Source organism: Quercus robur, chromosome 11 (assembly GCF_932294415.1).
Source record: "Quercus robur chromosome 11, dhQueRobu3.1, whole genome shotgun sequence".
Lineage (NCBI taxonomy): Eukaryota > Viridiplantae > Streptophyta > Magnoliopsida > Fagales > Fagaceae > Quercus > Quercus robur.
The window spans coordinates 136,733-145,670 of record NC_065544.1 but is presented as its reverse complement, the minus strand read 5'-3'; the positions used below and the strand labels follow the sequence as shown (position 1 = coordinate 145,670).

The 8,938-nt window shown below is 33.3% G+C and overlaps 1 pseudogene; it reads right to left on the bottom strand.

Moving 5' to 3' along the window:
• Positions 1 to 4,697: 4,697 nt before the first annotated feature.
• On the bottom strand, positions 4,698 to 7,380 carry LOC126707206 (cytochrome P450 72A397-like; annotated as a pseudogene).
• Positions 7,381 to 8,938: the final 1,558 nt, after the last annotated feature.

Genomic DNA, 8,938 nt, shown 5'->3' with positions numbered 1-8,938 from the left:
TAAAGAGAAAAATTATGTTTACAATAATTTTACAACATTTTCATAATAAATTTTAAATGGTAAGTTGTTAGTGGTTGCTACAGGTCAATAAAAAAGTAATTTAAGTTATAAATTTAAATTAGAACTAATAACAACTTGTCACTTATAATTTATTGTGAGAATATTGTGGACGTAATACTTCTCTGTCCTAAAAAGAGACGTCAATGAGTAATAATTCAATTATAAGGCAGCAATAACTCAGAGACTATTCAGCTAGTGTGGAATTGATTTTTCCTTATATTCATATTTTGAATTGATTTGGGTTGCAATTTGAGATAATCCATAGAGACTTTGATGGAAGTGTAGGAGAATTTTAGAAATTCTTTTTTTTTTTTTTTCTTTGACTTGTTTGAAAGATTGCTTGATGAAATTTTAATTATGGTGAAGATTATTAGATTTTTCCTTATATTCATATTTTGAATTGATTTGCGTTGCAATTTGAGATAATTTATGGAGACTTCGATGGAGGCGTAGAAGGATTTTTCATTTAGGTGGTTTGATTAAATTCAAGCTACAATGGAGATGTGTCACTTTTGTTTCATTCATGCTTTAATTGCATATCTTTTGGTGCATAACAACATATTCTCCTTTGTTGACTTTGGTTTCTTCTATTGATCGAAAACTAATTCTTACCATGTATTCTTTTTTTACGTTCCTTATAAAATAACTAAATTTTAATGGAAAAAAGAGAACATGTGACATATCATAATTGGTGGACAAAAAAAAAAAAAAAATGATGGAAAATTGGTAGAAAAAAAAAATGGTACAGATGATTTGTATTCTCTCTGAGTCAAATATACATATGTTGCTCTCTTACTTGATTTGTGTGGCGAGTCTAACAAGTTGGGTGATACAAAGAGGTGTGGCAAAAGGTCATAGTGAGAGACCACTTTAATGAGTGTTGTGCAAGAATTCCAGAGAAGGGAAATCTTCTACTTATTTTAGGTTTAGCCTCAAATTTTGTATTCAATCCCAAACATTTTATGGAGGTAGTAAACTTTGTCTTTGAGAGAGAATAATTTTGGGTGTATTAGGGTTTGAGTTTTGTGAGAATGTCTCTACATCATTTTGTACTCTCCAAATTTGTTAGTGAAATTTCTTGTTGTTGCCACCCATGGACGTAGGCCAAATTGAACCACGTAAATTCTTGGTGTTCACTTTTCTTTGTTTATATTTTATATTTTTTTGGTTAAAATCTTTTTATTTTTTTATGGAAGGGTCCATGTATCTATTAATTAATACATTTAAGTATTATTATAGCATTTAATTGAACAATTAAAACTTGTAGTATGGAAAGAAAGAAAAAAGATTAAAAAAAGCACAGAAGATTGATTCAACACAAGGTTGTACATCAAAATTAAATGGGCAATCCATTTGTTCCAGATGCCTAATATATTTGGTATATTAGTTGATACCAATACTAATAACTTTGAGGGTCAACAAAATAACCAATGCATTCAGTGAGTCAGTCAGAGTGATAATTTTTTTCTGGGGCTAAAATGTAAATTGCATTTGAGTCAATTCTCCATAAACGAGAATTCCATCAAGCCATCATCGGATCCTCAGGTTCAATCAGACATATAAATGAATCTTCATGATGCTCCGAAAGCAACTAAAAGAGCATTTAGAGGTCCGCTACATTTGTATCAAAATTAAAGGGGAAAATAACTTGCAAGTTATAAAATACGTACCTCGATCTACACAAAGTATAATTTTGTTTTCTAGGAATGGTTTATATGCTAAATATGTTACAAACTTCTCTAATAAAGAGACATCCACCATCCACTTTAAATCTAAACAAACCCTCATTATATTCCTTCTAGTAAAACCATAACACATATTTTCGTTTCCAAATAACCAATGAACAAAGAATAAATACAACCAAAAAATCAGAAACCAAAAATAAAATAGAAAACAAAAAGAGTAAATGTAGAAAAAAAAAAAATTAAAACCCCTTAAAAATTGTGAAAAAAATGGTTTAAGAGTAATTAAAACTTTCCAGAGGTGTGCATCAAAAAAAAAAAAAACTTTCCAGAGGTGATCTTAGAAGTAGATGATGTTGTGAGAAAATAAGTCAAGAAAAAAATGAGGAGTATGAGAAAGTTGGTTAAGAAAATATGAATGTCAAAAAAAAATTCAAGAAATTGCAAGAAGATAGCTTTAGAAAATAATTGCAAAAAATAATATTAGGGGAAGGTGTGTGTCAAGAGTGAACAAAAAAGAATTCAAAAAATGAGAACAAACTTAGGCTGTAATTTTGGTTTAGATCTATATATGGTGGGAAAGATGACAGTCTTTACTAAAGACGCTTCTTCCTTTCTGGGAGCCTTTAAATTGGTTCTAATTAGGGTTTATGCCTGACTTGATTACCCTTTTTATAATGTGAATTACCATCCCCTGGTTGATATCGTTTAAAACTTGTTAATTCTATCTTGTCTTGTTAACGCTTTATATATGATTGCAAGCATGTCTTACAAGAGATGTAGGAGTTATAGGATGTACCTTGAAGGTGATAGTCCCCATCAAGCAGTTATGATTGTGTGTGAGTTAAAGTGATTTTCTCATATCTCAAATCGTCATAACATGTAGACACTTATGCAATCTTGCAAGGTTTTTCACACACAACACGCAACATTCTTTGCTACTTTTGATACATGTGCAAGTATAGTGTGATTTGGCCATTACTAGGAATACATGTGTTAATGTATACTCACTAAACTATCTTAACTTGTTTTTGAAATTTAAAATTGGTTAGACTTGTTTAGTATGCGTGTGTGTTTGGATCTAACAAGTTTTAGAATTAATAAGTTTTAAACCCAAGTTGTTAATTAGATTTATTTTGAATAAACCTTGTTAAAATAAACAAACATCAATATCATGCATAGCGAAAAATTAAATAAGAGAAGATATAATAATCTAGGAAAACCAATGAAACAAACTAGTTTCACAGTAAAAAATGTGTGGGGAAATCTTTTAGAAAAGCAATCTACTATAGTAAAGAGAAGTTTCAAATCTAGTACAAAACTTTTGTCCCTAGACTCTACAATCCCCGTAGATGAACTTATAGCAGAAACCTTCTACTGCTTCAGAACCTCTGAATTCTTCAATATATGAACACCACCCTTTTTGCACGAATCCTAGTACGTGACTAATACACCAACTTAAGGATGATTGTTGGCTACAAAGTTCTTCACTTCATCAACAATGAAGATCAAGAAGCACTTGGTTACAAAATCTTAAGGCGCAAAGATGCAGTAGCTTCTTTCAGAGACAATAAGGCACTTGGTCACTTTTTGCATGTGTTTCCCTTGTATTCTCATGTGTGACGGCCTATAAAATAAGCCTTATATATGTCTAGGGTTGTGAGAAAAGAAACCCTACACATACATGTTAGCATGGGCCGAAAATCAAATCTGGAAATCTAAATTTCGTAATTCTTGATAGATATAGCTGTCGAGCTATCTGTCGAGACCTCGATAGATACATCTGTCGGGAATCTGTCCAGCTTTAATGAATTGCCCGTCTTTACTTGTTTCTTGGACAGATTTGCATGGCTTCAATACTAGACATGAAGGGGAAGGAGAGAGCAAGGTATTGCCGCCTTTGAGAGGACACAAAGAGAGTATGTGCAAGAGTAAAGAAAGACAAAGCCGCACAAGAAAGAAAAAGAAGAGAGAGCAGCCAAGAGGGAGCCACTTAAAGAAAAAGAAGATAGCTAAGAGAGAGAGTTGTGCATGGAGAAAAAAATAAAAAGGAGAGAGCAAAATGTCGCCACCTTTGAAAGAGATAATTAGTGTGTGTGTGTGTGAAAGCAAAGAAAAATAAAAGAGATTTTCTTTAGCCGAGAGACATACACACATAAAGGGTTTTCCACGTAAATTTTGTGTTCTTGTGTGTAATTGTTATTTTGGCTTGCTTATATTTGTAATAATACTGTTTGGGACCCAACAGGAGTTTCAACTTGCATTTGTGCCTCGAATGAATATCAAGCAAGACAAAGTAGTTTTCAGGCAGAATGAAGAGAAGCTGTCGTAAGTGCTTGACATCTATGAAAAGAGGCTCAGGGAGGCTCGGTTCTAGGCTAGTGATGAATTTTATTTGGCAGATCTTTCACACTTGCCCAACACTCAATTTTTGGTCATTGACACTAATAAGGGCAATTCATTCACTTCGAGAGAAAATGTGGGCAGATGGTGGGACGAGATATCGAGCCGAGACTCATGGAAGAAGGTGGTTGATTTGTAGAAGGGTGCTTAGAAAATTTGGTTGGCATTTCTTAAATAAATTGTTTCAGTTCGGAGAATTCATTTTCTTCCCCTTTTTTCCTTAGTTTTTTGGTTGAGTCCAAAGAGATTAATGGCATTTTTGTCTCCCTATATGTAATATTTCAATTTTAGAACGCTTAAGGGAAATTCATTAATTTTCTACTAACATCATATACTCTAGCCTTTGCAATAAAGTTGTTAAAATCGAGATTTTATAATCGGTAAAAGGGTTTTTAATTTGGGTAGGATTAAAAAATTAACATTATTCTTTAAAAATGAAAATTTACCAATAATAATGATGTATATTTCTAATTATATATATTTTTAACATTATTCAACATTGTTTCCTTCAATTAATGCAATAATGGATGTAGAAACACAAACATAATATAATAGAGTGGAAATCATAATATGTTGTTTCTTGTTCTTTAGAAAATGAGATTTTAATCACTAAATAATAAATAGAACACCAAATAAGCCACGAGGCACGATGGTGATAAATCTTGCTTAACTGGAACAACTTTGTGGTACAATATCTTATGTAATATAACGTGAGCGCCAAATTGAGGTTGAAGAGTTATGATTGAGCAAGGAGCATGAGCATAGGATGAGGATGTCTCAAATGAGAAGTTCTGTAAAATGAGTGACAAAGCCATCTTGGTCTCTACTAGAGCAAAGTTTTGACCAACACATATCCTCGGACCCCCACCAAATGGAAAGAATGATACTTGGCCCTTTGTTGCCTTTGAAATGCCTTCTGAAAATCTCTTTAGGTTAAACTGTTTTGCATTCTCACCCCACAGTTCATAATCATGGTGGACTAGGATTATTGGTAGAGCAATCTCCACTCCAGCTGGTATAATCATATTTCCTAGCTTGGTTTCCTTGTGAACTCTTCGAAGTAGTGAAGCTGCTGGAGGGTACAACCTCAGAGCCTCATTCAATATCATGGTTACCTACGCCATGGATAACCAACTATTACCAAAGTGCATTTCTTAAAAAATTTTGTAAAATAAAATAAGTTCATTAAATTTTCCTCTTGAAGAGTATTCGATTTTGAAGCTCATTTATGATTGATAAAATTTTAAACAAAATTTATTACTCGATCTACAAACCTAATCAAATTTGAGGTTCGCACTCAAATTAGTGGTCTATAGTCTATACTACCAAGTGCCAACTTGAACAAAAAATGAGTATGCTGACTATCATGAGCTCAATAGAAAATGGCTTTTACTCGATCAATTAACTAATATTGACATGAATATTCATGGATGTGAATATTTCATCTTCGAAAGACATTACATATAAATTTTATAGGAAAATAAAGAAAAATTTGAATCTTTAGGGAATACTTACAATTTTAAGGCGATTTAACCCATCAAAGTCAGGTTTGTTCTTACCAAAGACTTGTAAAACATTTTCTCTTGCACGAGCTTGCCAATTTGGATACTTACTCAACAAAACCATTGTCCAAACAAGTAAAACTGAGGTTTTCTCTTCCCCGACAAGGTAGAAAAGCTTACATTCCTCAATTACATCCTTAATACTCATTCCGGTACTCTTCTTATTACCAAATTCCTTAATCTCTCTAGAATTTGATTCCATTAGTATGCCTAATAAGTCGTCATTTCTGCCTTTGCATGCCTTCTACCTTTTGTTAATGATTCCCATTAGTAAGTCTTGTACTTCTCTTTCAATTTCCTTCATCCTCTTGTGTGTCTTAGTCGGTAAAAACCTGCATGCATAAATATTAGCTATTAGTAAATTGAGAAGATTGAAGACACAGAAACGGAAATTGTATTAATTATAATGTGATGATCTCTGTTAATTTTTGTGTTTGATGAGATGTTCAAGAAAGTAGGTTATAACCAATTTTGTTTCTGAATAAACAATAAAATTTGGAATTTTGTTTTCATTGGAGACATGGTTTTAAAAACTGAACAGGACCGACCGATTCAACTAGGAAGCGGAACCAATCTGATCCAGTAAAATCACCCAAAATTTGTCAAAAACTGAGTTAAACTGGGAATTGGGGCCAAAATCAATTTTGTGACCTTATTGATTTTTAAAACAATGATTAGACTTCAGATGCATGAGAATTTTTATTTGGAAGGTGGGCTAAGCAAATGTTGAAATTCATTGAAATCTTGTTATATTAAAAAATAGCACATTCCTATAAAAAAAAATTAGCATATATATATATATATATATATTTAATAGATACGATAAAATTTCAATAAACTAAATTGTAATTGGTTAAGCCTATCTCAATAAAAATCAAATTTGACTTTTTTTAGAGGGGGGGGGGGGGGGGGTAAGGAACCAAACTTGACTAAATTTCAAAGTTGAATGTTTAATCACTACCTTAGTTCAGGAAAGTATACAGATTGTGATACTTTTACAAAGAGTTGTGCTTGCTCTTTTTGAAGTTCAAATATTCTTCTTCCTTCTTTATGGCTACTTCCAAATGCTGTTCTTGAAATCACATCGCTTGACATGTTTTCAAGATAAGGCCATACGTCTAACTCACAGGATCCATTTTTAGAGGTCAACCTCTCCCACTGGCTAATCATATCAATGCAACTTTGATAAAATGCAGGTAACATAAGCTGTAGCAATCACAATGTAAATTGTTTAAACTATAATAAATAGAAACAAGATTATTGGCATTATATTGTTCAACAAATCTCCATACGTAACTTTCTACACAAATTTTTTCATAGCTGTTGCAAATGACAAGTTACTAATGATATATAGCCCATATGAAAATCAATAACCATTTTTTTAAGAGAAAAATTACTAACAATGTACCACTTCAATAATAGTAAAAAAATGTTATGTCTATATTATTACTCTATATTGTTTTTGATAGAATCCCAACTATGTTTATAATACACATGCGGTTTGTAATATATGTCAAATTGCCAACAAAGAATTATCCTTTCATTTATATAATGAATTCAAAGTAATTAAATGCTTTATAACTATTTCTTTTTCCTTTTTTTAATTTGATTGCTATAGATGTTTTTAAGTTAATTTTTTTTATAGAGATAGAATTTAAAATTTGTTGCATCTACCCTATAATAATTATTCTTTACTTTTAAAACAAGATACTATTAAAAAAAATATATATTTGGGTGTAGGTAGGAGTCAAACTTTTCCCATTTGAGCAAATGAGAATCTAATTTTAAATTTAATTGATATTATTCATATTTAAAAGTTTGAATGGGCATATAGTCTTTTTTTTTTTTTTTAAGAAGAAGAAGAAGAAGAAGAAGAAAATGGACGTATAATATTATTTGCTATACTAGCATTACTGATGTTTGAATGTACTTAGAATCTTATTTGCACACAATATTTTTGGTCAATCATATTTTAAGCGGAACTCCCTTTCCCTCATAGGAGTCTCTCTCTCTCTCTCTCCTTTGGTAAGAGATTTTTCTCCTCTCCTTTCTGGTAGAGTCTCTTTCTCCCCCTAGTGGGGCGTCTCACACTCTTAGATACATACTCTCCTTCATAATGGAACAAGAGGTAGTTAACAGTCTTCAAAAGCTCTGTCTCACCAAGGAAGAAGAAGCAGAAATATCAAACACAGCTCATAGCAGAGCAGACCTTTTGGAGGAATGCTCTTTAAGCCTATTTGGAAGGCTACTTTCGGACAGACAACAGAACCAAAGAGCTTTGAAAAGCACGCTACGAGCAGCATGGAAGATGGGTTCAGAGCTACGAATAATTGAAGTAGGAAATAACACTTTGCAATTCAAGTTCAGCTCTCGCTATCAGATGGAATGGGTTGAAAACAGTGGGCCTTGGAATTTTGAAAACAATTTGCTACTTTTATGTAGATGGAAAAAGGGTCTCACATCAGAAAACATTGTCTTCACTCACTTCCCGTTTACATTGTCCTCACTCACTTCCCGTTTTGGGTGCAACTATGGGGCTTACAATTTGAGCTCATGTCTGAGGGGGTAGGCTGTGATATTGGGAATAGCATGAGATGCTTTATTGAGATTGACAAGTGAGCTAACCAATCCGAGCAAGCAAAATTCATGCGCATAAGAGTTGATCTTCCCATTGATAAGCCATTACGCAGAGGAGGAAATGTAGTGGGCATGGACAGTGATAAGTACTGGGTTCATTACAAATATGAAAGGTTGCCAACGTTTTGTTTTCTTTGTGGCAAGATGGGTCATGATGATAAACATTGTCATGCTTGCTCAGATAGATAGAATGCAACACCCCAATATGGCAACTGGTTAAAGGCGTTTGGAACGTCTAAAGGTGGAAATGGCAGACCGAGATGCTTCTCTAATGGCGGCCACAGTGCTGGTAGCGATATCCAAAGTGGTGGAAAAGATCAAATGTTTGATAATGCGCTCCAGCCCTCTCCGGCAACTTAGGGTGGAGAATGCTCTAACAATGGCTGTGTTCAAAATTAAAAAAATTCACAAGATTCAAGCAAAACTGATCAGATGAGGGGACGTGATGTTAAGGGCACTTCAGTGTGTCAGGCAGCAGAAAGTAGGGTGGGATTAGACAACTTGGATGCCGATTTGCAGGTTGTGAGACAGGTAGGGGTCCCACGTGATGGAGAGTCTATGCCAATCCCTATGGAAACATCCAGTACCGGGGTG